Here is a 13,104-nt window from a genome sequence, read left to right as displayed (position 1 = left end):
GATTAAAAATTGAATTCAAACTCTTTAAGCCTAAATATTTGCCTTTCAAGTCAGTTTTCATAATTTACAGGCTAATTTCCAGTCTTCAGGCTTGAATTGATTTTAAACAGTTAAAACCAACTAAGATTGGCTTGAAAGTTTAAAATATGCCTTTCAAGTCAGTTTTCATGGTTTCCCGACTAATATCAAGTCGTCAGTTTTGAAAATTGACTTCAAACCCATGAAAATTACCTTGAAGGCTTAAAATCTGCCCTTCAAGTCAGTTTTCATGATTTTCAGATTAATTTCAACTCTAACGTCGTAAAAATTTACTTTAAACAAAGCATGACTGGCTTAAAAACTTAAAATCTGCTATTCAAGTCAGTTTTCAGACTAATTTCAAGTCTCTAGTCTTAAAAATTGACTTAAAACTCATGAAAGTCCGACTTAAAGCTTAAAATCTGCTTTTCAAGTCAGTTTTTATGGTTTACAGACTAATTTCAACTCTTCAGTCTTGAAAATTGACTTTAAACCAACCAAGATTGACTTAAAAGCTTAAAATCTTTCTTTCAAGTGATTTTTCAGACTAATTTCAAGTCTCTAGTTTCGAAAATTGACATTAAACCTATTAAAATTGGCTTGAAGATTTATAATGTGCTTTTCAAATCAGTTTTTAACTCCTTAGTCTTGAAAATTGACTTCAAACTCATGAAAGTTGGCTTTAAGGATTGAAATCTACCCTTCAACTCAGTTTTCATGAATTTCTGACTAATTTGAAGTCCTCAGTCTTGAGAATTGACTTTAAACCAACCAAATTGGACTGAAAGCTTAAAATCTGCCTTTTAAGTCAGTTTTCATGGTTTTCAGACTAATTTCAGGTATCTCCAGAGTTGAAAATTGAATTCAAACTCAAGAAAGTTGGCTTTAAGGCTTAAAATTCGCCTTTCAAGTCTGTTTTCATAATTTACAGACTAATTTCAAGTCTTCAGTCTTGAAAATTGACTTAAAACACACACAACAGACAATAAACAGTTTAAACCAACTCAGATTGGCTTGAAAGTTTAAAGTATACCTTTCAAGTCAGTTTTCATGGTTTTCAGACTAATTTCAAGTCTTCAAAATTGACTTTAAACTAACCAAAATTGACTTGAGCTTAAAATATGCCTTTGAAGTTAAATGGGCTGGTTATAATGGGAGTAATTAGTAAACTTAAACTCCGTTTGGTTTCAAAGCATTTCTGTTGGTTTTTTTAAGTAACGACACAAAATCAGCCTTTTTGTAACTGTTTGCATAAATAAGTAAAATATAATAGTAATTCCAAAAAAATTGCAACCATAACTCTTTGGTTTCAGATGACAGTGTAAACAACCAACTCCCAGTGACTTCATAATACTCTCACTTGTTGCCACTCTAGCCTTCATTAGCCGATTTGACAATGCCATTATGGAGTAAAACCGGTCGACCAGAATTACATCTGCACTAAAGGGACCAATTTATGTAAGGATTCAGTATTAATCGCGGTAACTTTACCCGACTTGGAAAGATTCATTTTCAAAAATCTGGAGTAAACCGTTGAAATATGTAACTCTGCCACCTGACGACAAGCGCAACCACTATTCCGGTGATATCGTAGATCTTACCGAAAACAAGGGTAAGTTAATTTTTGGTAAGGATTTGTTGAATAAAACCGAAGTTTATTGACAATTTTATGGCCAAAATGTGTATTCTATAAGTTAGTCCTTAAAGTTTTCGGTTTGGTTCGACAGAACCTTTTATTTTGTGGGCATGCTGTAGCAGTGGTTGTGTCAAATTGAATAACGTCAGTTAGTAAATCATTTAAGTTCTTCAACTGGACAAGAAGAACAGTTTTGTCATATGAAAACCAATTTATTTTTAATACTACTTATATTATTATTGATTTCGAATAAATAATAGTATGATATTCTGTAATTCACTGCCAAAAAACGATCCAAATACCATAACATGTAAATTTTCTAGAGAATTTCGTATCGTTTATTGTATAAACGATTATGCGCGTCATATCCATTTAAATTGTGCTAACCAAACAGAATGCCTTGAACGGAGAGAAAATGATACGGGAGCCTTGAACTTAAAAGATCAAAGGTCACACAACGAGACTGGTTATTAGATATTTATCAATCTCTTTCTCCTTTTAAACATCAATCTTCTTATGAGGGTGTAGCTTGAGCAATCCATTAAAAAGCGTGAAATTCTGTGTAAAAATTTCTAGAACAAAGAGAACTGTTAGGGTTTAAATCGACCAAAGCCAAAGATTTCCGCAAGTGCACGTTGTTTCCTTTATTTTGCATTTAATGGAAACTTAAAACGTGTATTTCGTGACATACATACTTACTGGGCTTTGAATTTTGCGTTTGAATAATTCAACCACACATGAAGCAAAACTGCATGGTTTTCTATTCATGACAATATTAAAGTCGGGATACTTTTGCATTTTGAAAAGCGGTCAGTAGGTGAACGAGCAACACCAGAAAATCGTGTTCATATTGCCATCATATTTAGTAGACACAAACGTGCAGGTTTTATCTACACGTGCCAGAACTCGAATTCATTTGACCGTATAAATTGTTAAAAACCGTTGATAAATTCGAACCATTAATTTTCTGCTACGTCGGTTTTAAATGATTTCGGTAGTTTTGGAATGAACGATGTTACCCCAAAAATGGAAGGCAACAGATTCGATTAAATTCCCTACTAGTTTATTGACAAACTAATTTGCATGTACGTCACTATGAATAATAATAAGTCATTACTTTAGGACGTTTTTAGCTGTATGAGGAAAATCAGACAAAGTTAGGTTACAACATACTGGTGTTTACAGTACAATATAGTTTCTCTGTATCAGTTAGGAAGAAGTCACTTTATACATTTACATGTTTAGGAGCTTTTGGCAATTTTTAGGAGCTTTTCAATAGTATTTGGAGACTTTTGGCATTTCCAAAATGATTCTAGAGATTTCTGGCAATTTTATAATATTCTTGGACAGCTTAGGAGCTTCTTAGAGGCTTCTGGCAATTTTTAGTAGCTTTTCAATAGTATTTGGAGACTTCTGGCATTTCCAAAATGATTTTAGAGGCCTCTGGCAATTTTATAATATTCTTGGACAGCTTAGGAGCTTCTTAGAGGCTTCTGGCAATTTTTAGTAGCTTTTCAATAGTATTTGGAGACTTTTGGCATTTCCAAAATGATTCTAGAGACTTCTGGCAATTTTATAATATTCTTGGACAGCTTAGGAGCTTCTTAGAGGCTTCTGGCAATTTTTAGTAGCTTTTCAATAGTATTTGGAGACTTCTGGCATTTCCAAAATGATTTTAGAGGTCTCTGGCAATTTTATAATATTCTTGGACAGCTTAGGAGCTTCTTAGAGGCTTCTGGCAATTTTTAGTAGCTTTTCAATAGTATTTGGAGACTTCTGGCATTTCCAAAATGATTTTAGAGGTCTCTGGCAATTTTATAATATTCTTGGACAGCTTAGGAGCTTCTTAGAGGCTTCTGGCAATTTTTAGTAGCTTTTCAATAGTATTTGGAGACTTTTGGCATTTCCAAAATGATTCTAGTGACCTCTGGCCATTTTATAATATTCTTGGACAGTTTAGGAGCTTCTTAGAGGCTTCTGGCAATTTTTAGTAGCTTTTCAATAATATTTGGAGACTTCTGCCACTTCCAAAATGATCCTAGAGGCCTCTGGCAATTTTATAATATTCTTGGACAGCTTAGGAGCTTCTTAGAGGCTTCTGGCAATTTTTAGGAGCTTTTTAATAGTATTTGGAGACTTCTGGCATTTCCAAAATGATTCTAGAGGCCTCTGGCAATTTTATAATATTCTTGGACAGCTTAGGAGCCTCTTAGAGGCTTCTGGCAATTTTTAGTAGCTTTTCAATAGTATTTGGAGACTTCTGGCATTTCCAAAATGATTTTAGAGGTCTCTGGCAATTTTATAATATTCTTGGATAGCTTAGGAGCTTCTTAGAGGCTTCTGGCAATTTTTAGTAGCTTTTCAGTATTTGGAGACTTCTGGCATTTCCAAAATGATTTTAGAGGTCTCTACCAATTTTATAATATTCTTGGACAGCTTAGGAGCTTCTTAGAGGCTTCTGGCAATTTTTAAGAGCTTTTCAATAGTATTTGGAGACTTCTGGCATTTCCAAAATGATTCTAGTGACCTCTGGCCATTTTATAATATTCTTGGACAGTTTAGGAGCTTCTTAGAGGCTTCTGGCAATTTTTAGTAGCTTTTCAATAGTATTTGGAGACTTCTGGCATTTACAAAATGATTCTAGAGGCGTCTGGCAATTTTATAATATTCTTGGACAGCTTAGGAGCTTCTTAGAGGCTTCTGGCAATTTTAGGAGCTTTTCAATAGTATTTGGAGACTTTTGGCATTTCCAAAATGATTTTAGAGGTCTCTGGCAATTTTATAATATTCTTGGACAGCTTAGGAGCTTCTTAGAGGCTTCTGGCAATTTTGAGTAGCTTTACAATAGTATTTGGAGACTTCTGGCATTTCCAAAATGATTTTAGAGGTCTCTGGCAATTTTATAATATTCTTGGACAGTTTAGGAGCTTCTTAGAGGCTTCTGGCAATTTTTAGCTTTTCAATAGTATTTGGAGACTTCTAAGTATAAGACCTTGAAAACGATAAGAGATACAGAGTTGGTTAAATGAGGTCGTTTAAATATATTGCTTGTGTAATTATAAAAATAATGGCGATTTAATATTGAAAAGCACGACTTAAAAGCACATTGTAAGGCATAAACTGTATTACGTTTATATTTTCAAGCTTTCAAATTCCGCTATGGTAAACGACCCCATTATGGCAAAATTGCGCAATTTAAAGTTTAATAATATGCCGTCTTGAAATTACAAAAATGTCTATTAATTCCGGAAATATTCGAAAAAAACCGACATGGAATTTTCATTTATTTGAGATAACTAAAAATAAATGACACTTTTCCTCAACGTGGCAATATCATATTTGAGGTGCGACGTTTCGGTTTTTTATTACCATCATCAATTTTTATTTTACTTATAAACGCCATATTGAATTTTTACAATTTTGAATAAAGTTTTTTTATTACGGTGATGTATCGTATGATATAGTTTAGTTTTAAATCTCGTAAAAATATCAAAAATTCTATCTGTTGATACTAAAATTCAAAGTAAGGGACACTGTTTTCAGATTTTTCTAAAGCAAAATAATATGAGAATATAATTTGTCCCGATTTTATTAATGTGTGACAATTATTGTTTGTACAGGGTCTTTCACTGGGGACTGACCAACCCCCTTTTTCTGACTACCCTGTATGTAATTAAAAAAACTGTAATAGCCATTTAATGTAGTTTAAAAAGTTGAATCCAAAAATGACCACGAAATTTAAAAGAAAATGTTTTCTTTTATTTCTAAATATTTTATTTTAGTTTGTTGTAAAATTGTAAAACATGTCTTATATTCTACCCTCATTTGTTTATGGCTATGATTCCAGAGTTATAATTAATGAATAGTCCTCTTATATTTTTTTGTAAAAATATTTGCATCCATTAGAAAAAACAACATTATTGGCTGTAGCTCTTCTATTTGAAGGTTAGGAATATTTTGGATCAATTTTTAAACTACATCAAATGGCTATCTCAGTTTCTTTAATTACATACAGGGAAGCCCGAAAAAAGGGGTTGGTCAGTCCCCAATGAAAGACGAGAAGATTTGGCAACATAGTGAAGTCAGCATGCCCAAACCCAATTATTTTTCAAGAATCACATTCAAAACAAATTAATGGCGCTTTCCCACTTCCGGTATAATTTTTTTGTTTTAAATAGAACACTTTGCATATAACCAAAATTTCGGATTCTATGGTTATATCTAGGTTTATGTTTATTACAACATGTACCTAACCTAAACCGTTTCTGAGATATTTCACGTTTTATGTTAAAATTGCCGTTTGCAGCCCAAAGAACAATTATTGTAATTAACATCAATTAAAAACCCTTTGTTATTTGGTTGGTGTATTGGTGCAAATTCCAACAATTAATTATACAGGGTGTACAAACAATTCCTTCAAAAATAAAGTTTTAAGAAACGCAATTTTTTTCAAATGGAAGACCTAAAATTTTATATTTTTAGCATGTTCCAAAATTAAGGGAGAATCCTGTATTAATAAGGACGATCCAAAATAAGGGTACATTTGTTTAATGATGCCGTTTCATGGCAAATAAGTAGTTTTTAAAGCAAATTACGCTTTCCTACCTTCTTTCGCTTATTTGGTATGACTTGGCCATGCTAACCAACATCTTTTATTTAAACTGACAACAACGCAAATCTAATTTTGTTTGATTTTCGGTTCATCACTTTCCTTGTTAAAAGGTGCATATAAGCAAAATTTCATCTGATACTCATAACTTGGAAAATATTAAAAGTCTGAAAGCGAACAAGAAAAACATGTTGTATAGCAACAAAAGTTGAGCATCGAGTGGCTTTTACCTCAAACAACTTTTATAAATCATCGAACTTTTAACAGGATGATTTTTCAAAGAAATAAATTGTGTAGCTTGGCAACGTATGTGTAGACCGGAAAATGGGGTTCACTACGTGTAAAAGTTACTTTTTGATATTGCTGGCAACTTTAAAAATCGAACCGAAAGGTCGCCTTAAGTTCAAACAAAATTATTCTGATATAAGATAATTTTTTTACAAACACATCATTATGGGGTTATTGACAAATAGAACTTGTTTGACTGTTGGAGGAGAAAGAATATGTCAAAAACTTTTGTCAACATATTCTAAGAAGATTCTAAAAATAAAACTAAATCATAATGATGTACTTTTTAATTTGTCTTCCTCCTATTTGGTTAATGTGGTTTTAGCCAAAATTTAAGCATCATCCATGATAAATCTTTCCTCATATCCCCCTAAATCAATGCACAAGACATATTCTCTGTCGTCTCAAATACGAATTTTAATCTATAACAAGTTCCTACTTAACCAACCATCTGTTCAATTTCATCTGAAAGGAGAAAGTCTGGAATATTTCCCACCAATTTTCCTGGATCATTAACCGTGCCTATTGTTAAGCGTTTTTTGTGCCTTGTGAGTTTCACGCTTGACCTGATTATTTATTAATTGAGAAACGCTGAAGGTTGCTAAAACAAAGTTAACGGATTTCGGATCGTATTCGACGCCAGTCTAGTCACGTTGAGGCTGCAAAAATGAGGGGTAGTTAATAGGAAACATCAGATAAAGTTTATAATTTTCCGTCTGGGATTATTGAAGACCTTGTTCTAATAAAGCATTGATATGGGCCATATTGAATTATTGCATATTTGAATAGAGCCTATTTTTCTGATTACGTTGATGTACCATATGTTATGATTCAGTCTTGAAGTCAAGAGCGAATTGAAAATGACATCGATCCGTCAAATGACACTGGCCAGGTGATATATTACTGCCATTTGCAAAAGAATGATCATGTGACAAACTGTCAGATGACGACACGAAACGCGCTCTATGGCGGTTTGCACCGTCGTATTTAAGGGGCCCTAAGCCTCACCTAAGCTGTGATTTGACTGTGATATGTCATGTTCAAAATGTCACAGTCACATCACAACTTAACCTAGGTAGCACTTAGGGTGATCTTAAATACGTCGGTGCAATCCGCCACTAGTCCAATAAATTGTTGACTGATTATGTACTACTCTTTGTGAAAATAAAGATAAAAATACATTTTAAATAAGTAAAATTCTATCTAGTATGGCGTTTCCAAAACAATGTCAAAAACTGAAACTTTATGTCATTAATGATAATGCTAATTGGAAAAGGAGGAAAAATGAATTTTACTTATTTTTAGATACCTTATCTAATAAATCAGGAAAGACCCAGAAAAGTACGATAAAATAACATCAACCAACAATTGATTAGAAAGTCAAAGGGAATTCCGTAACGTCATTGAACAGTGTCACATGCTCATCGGTTTGAAAATGTCAATGATGTCACGTGAAGAAGTGTCAAGTGACTTAACAGAGAATAGTTGAGCTGTTATTTTCAAAAGACCCTTTATTAAAACACAATTTTCGTTATTTTCAATAAACTGCCAATTTGAACCATAATAATACAACACATCACCGTATTCAGACGAAATAGCCCATTTCAAAAATTAAAAAATCTATTTTGGCGAACATAAGTAAAATAAAGTTGATGATGGTAACTAAATACCGAAACGTCGGAACTGAAATTTGATGTTGTCGCGTTGTAGAAGAGTAAAGTGTTTTTTGTTTTCCGTTATCTTATCAAATAAATTAATAAAAAAATTGAAACTAATTTCCAAAATTTTGTTTTTTTTTTCGGATATCTCCGGAAGTACTAAAAATTTTTAAATTTTTAAAAGGGCATTTTAATTAACTCGTAATTGCTCAAATTTGCCCCAATTTAAACTTCTTTGTATCTCTTCAAATAACCGAGTTCCAGATGGTGAAGCTCGTAAAACTGACACAATTTAAATTAAGGTCGATCACTATGGGAGCTCTATTGCGGATATGAATGATTTTAAAGACACTAAATAAATTCAATTTAATGTTACTATAATAGAAGTATGGAGAAAAAACGAATTTAGGGGTAACAGATAGAAAACATTGATAATTGCATTCCCGAGACAAAGACAGAAAACCGAAGATTATCGAAAAAACTGGAAAGTTAATTTTTTGGTTTTATTTTTTTTAACGTTACTGACTTTTTAATACCACTGTTCCAACTAACTCTATTTTCTTAGTTTCTTTCTTCTTCTACATTAACCAAACAGTAAACATCATTCATCGTAAATAGGAAATATCCAATAGATCAATAACAAAGTTATGTAAAGTAATAAATTCAGATAACCGTTTGACAACACTGCGGCGAAATTTTCGATTACTAGACTTTTTATTGGGTTGTCTGTTAAATGATCAATTATCAATGTTTCTCTGTCAATTACATTGTTTTCCCATTGTCGTTTTTTTACCACTCTTGTTTACGTTTCGATTGGGAAATAAATAACTTCCAGTAATATTGATAATTTTGCGGCATATTTCAGTAAATGTAGACAGTGTTGCCAAGCCAAATTATTTAATGGTGGTATAATAGGTTAGAAAACGGTAGATTAAAAAATAAACGATTTATACATATAATAAATGAAATTCCATTATTATTATGCAGGATGATTTTTTAATAATTGCAAAAAATTTTCTACATCAAAAAATAATGCCAGTTTGCTATATAAACCATACTTCAAAAATACAGATTTTTATTTTTTTATTAATGGTTTCCTAAGTTTTGACATTAGACAGATGTTACGTGGTTTTAGAGGATAATTTAACTACACAGTCACGTGACTAATGTCAAAATAAATGTCGTAAATCTCAGGAACACGTTTTATATCAATTACTGCAAGAAAACTTAACCCACTTGGACCAAGAAAATTACTGTTTTAAGCATATTTTTAGAATCATTACTAAATTTGCTAACCAATAACCTGAAAAACACTACAAAATAAAACATGTGGATTTGGCAATGCAAAATGTTTTACAACCCGCACAATGGCAATGTTTTTAAAAACGGTATATTATACAGTCTGTCCCAAATTCGATGCTGACCATTGGGATCTCAGTTATTATCGAAGGTGCAAAAATTTTTAAATTAGAAAAGTTTTAAAGAATTACATGGCTAATTCAAATCTTTTTTGAAAAATAACCCAGCATTTTTTGTTTTCGAGATATTTGAACAAAACTGAAAAATGATTATTTTTTCTTTGGCCGTTATTGTGCCAACCGTTTAGTGGTTTTAGTGGTTTTTTTTAGCTTGTTTTGTAAGTTTCCATAATTTTGTTTATAAAAAGTAATTTCATATAGCCTACTTTGTTTTCGGAAATAGACTGATGCTGAGTTGGTGGATAGGGTCGTACTCATTTACTTACATGTAATAATAATACTTTAATCTCTCATTCGTGTTTATTAATATTTTTATACCCTGCGATACATCACAAAAATCTTGATTTTTTGGCCTATTAGATGATAATAAAATTAGATATGGCTTCCATAGGTAAAACAAAAGTTAGTGTCCTAACCTCAAAAACAAATAACGATAGAACATTTTTGGGACAATCAAATTATTCTTCAGAACAAAGTGTCCTAACAATGTCGAAGTTTACCGGCTGTCCAATAAACAGTTTGCAAAATAATGGCCATGTAAGAAATCATCACGGTTCAGTTTTTTCGAAATATCTTGAAAACAAAAAATAATAGAATATTTTTCAAAAAATATTTGAATTAGCCATATAATTCTTTAAAACTTTTATAATTTAAACATTTTTGTTACTTCAATAATAACTGAGATCCCAATGGTGACCATCGAATTTAGGACAGAGTGTATATTGTAAATATTTTTTAGTCAGATTTCATGTAATTTTTAATCCTGGCAAAGAAATGGTTAAAATGTAAAATTTTAGGTGTAACTCTGTTAGTTTTTGAGATATCAAAAAACCGACTTTACCAGCGTCTTTTCCGGGAAATTTTAACATAAAATGACACCAAGACGTCAACTGTAACTTGACAAATAAAAAAGTTGTATTTTTTGACGGTTCCAGGCCGCCATTTTGAATTTTCTGTGAAAATATTGACTTGCACCTCATTCTGAAGGAAATTTCACGTAGTTTCAAAAAATGACAAACAAAATGGCGTTCTAGGCCGCCATTTTGAATTTTCTGTCAAAATATTAACTTGCACCTTATTTTAAAGGAAATATTGCGTAGTTTCGAGAAATTACAGACAAAATGGTGTTCCAAGCCGCAATTTTGAATTTTCTGTAAAAAGTAGTAAAAAAGACCTCTAATACCTCCATATTCTTTCAAAATTTTCACTTTTAGAAAAAACGGCATTTTTTCAATTTTTGAATGATTGTAACTTTTTTATTTGAATTTAATTTTTGTTTAATTTAGAAACATTTATGTTTTTTATTTTTTTTTGTACCTGTCTGTTTGATAGGGTTAAAAACGGTTAATTCAATTACAAAAATAAAGTATAATAACCTCATTTGCGTAGAATTTAAAGAGCTGATTAAACTAAAAACACATTTTATTTAGCACCCTAAGATAATTATCGTTTAGTCGCTCATTTATAAGTTGGACATAGCCATACAAACCTTTCAACGTATAATATGAGCGTTAAACATGCCACGTTTAAAAATAAATAAATCAATAGAAATTTTCTTAGTTTAAAGGCGTTTCAACATTTTTGAGGTTCTTTTATTCGGGTTCTATTTAGCTTATTGGCTAGCAAACTGAGTTTTTTTGCTTTTGTAGTTTGTTGCTGTATCCTTGATTATGTTGGTAAAAGTAATGTCCCTTTTGCAGTGACTATAATGTATTCGCACTTTTTGTATGGGGTGAGTAAGTGAAACCACACGTTTGTCTGTGGTAACATTAATCGTCGACTTTAGATGAGAAATGTTTAATTAGTTGATGATTTATAGTTGATATTTGCGGGAAAATTGGTACCAAAGAATTTCAGCAAAAATAGGTCAATAATGTGCATTTAGGGTTCAATATAAACGGTTTTTCTGGTCAAAATATATATCTTATATCAGTACATATCTTTGAAATAGTTTCCTCTTGCATCAATGCACTTGCGAAGAGATGAAAAATGACAAAATATACCCACAGAAAGCTTTTTAAAGGAAAAATGTCTTTTTCTTGGAATCGCTTAGGAGATGGAAATGTCGGGTAATTCGTGTGCGGACAGAGAACTGAATAGAAAGATGTGATCAATCACAACTAGTTCTTGTTAACCAATCGTAACCAACTTCTTTGCCTTCTTGCAGTCCTGATTTAGCTCTCTATTATGATTTTGTTTGGTTCCTTGACGGAGAAAATTGTAAAACCGTTCATAGAGAAGAAAAAACATTTAATACTTAGTATTTTAAGAATCGAAAAGGGAACCTTACTGATCAATGACAAAGTTTAGATGCTAACTTAAACTTGATATTGTCAAAATAACTTAGCTAAAAGTGGGTCTATTTTGACTTTGAGGGGAGCAATTAAATACATAAATTGTAAGAACTAAAAATTTTAATATGTACTGTCCTGCTTTCTATCACTTTGTGAGAGCAAGAGCTATTACCCAGTGATCAAGAGCTTTTTGCATTTTCCACACATCATTCTGTAAAACAACTAAAAATTAAATTTGTAGTAGAGGTATATCCCAAATTTTAGTAGTACTAAAGAATTTATTTTTTTTTATTTTATAGCAAGTAAATAAGTTGCTACTAAGATAGAAAACTGTTTTTCGAGCAGCAGCAACAAATGCTGATAGTATGCACTAGTTGCTGTTCTATGTGCTAAAGCGTCTAATACTGACGTTAGTTGCAATCGAAAATTGACATTAATGAAAAGTAAAACAATGATAAGGCCAAGCTTATAAAGTAAAGCTGTCAAAATTGATGGTGTAAGTTTAAAAGTGCTTATTTGCTTACGATGCATTAGAAATGGTTACTTTAAAGCAGAAATGCAGTAACTAGTCCTTCTCACCTTCAAAACAGATGCTGTAATTACTCAAAATTAAAGAAATCGTACAAAGTAGTAGATTAAGTATCAAGATCAGTAGTTAGTTAGTAGTTAGTAGAAGTTAGTTTTACAAGTGCATTGATGATGAGGAGACTAAATATTTCAAAAAATTCTAAGCATTTGTAGGTACCAACAGAAACAACAAATAATTTTTTTTCAGAAAATTCGCTTTTCTATCATAATGGACGCTGCACATCTCCATGATTTTAAATACGACGACAAACTGAAAACAATTTTAAACGAAAGGCACATTCACGGCTAACAACTTTGATTTCAATCGTTTCCTTTCATCTCTTCAAATAAAGTGACGAGTCAAAAATTAATTGGGAGAAACTGCGATAACTTTTTGTGGTTGGAATATTGATTTTTGCTTTATTGAATAGAGAACTATTTTTTGCTATCAGATGTACGATGAACTTTTATTAAATTTCGTTCTATAATGAGTCAAATTTTCAACGCTTTGGATATAGCTGAGTTTACCTAGATTGCCTTGTTTTTAGTAGCTTAG

General features: G+C 31.7%; 2 protein-coding genes across 4 annotated transcripts in view; one reads left to right on the top strand and one right to left on the bottom strand.

Annotated features, from left to right (window-relative positions):
• The window catches only part of LOC145740419 (uncharacterized), a 64,219-nt gene that overhangs the window by 19,032 nt on the left and 32,083 nt on the right, over positions 1–13,104 (top strand). For all 3 annotated transcript variants that reach the window (XM_081995987.1, XM_081995986.1, XM_081995985.1), the window contains exon 2: positions 1,332–1,630. The gene's annotated coding sequence lies outside the window, so the exon portion shown is untranslated. The remainder of the gene's footprint in view (positions 1–1,331; positions 1,631–13,104) is intronic.
• Positions 1–13,104, bottom strand: part of wge (BAH domain and coiled-coil containing protein winged eye) — a 213,517-nt gene that overhangs the window by 185,573 nt on the left and 14,840 nt on the right. The window lies entirely within an intron of this gene.

This window comes from Ips typographus, linkage group LG1 (assembly GCF_016097725.1).
Source record: "Ips typographus isolate SLU linkage group LG1, UJ_Ityp_2.0, whole genome shotgun sequence".
In the NCBI taxonomy this organism is placed as follows: Eukaryota; Metazoa; Arthropoda; class Insecta; order Coleoptera; family Curculionidae; genus Ips; species Ips typographus.
This window is presented reverse-complemented; position numbering and strand designations above follow the sequence as displayed.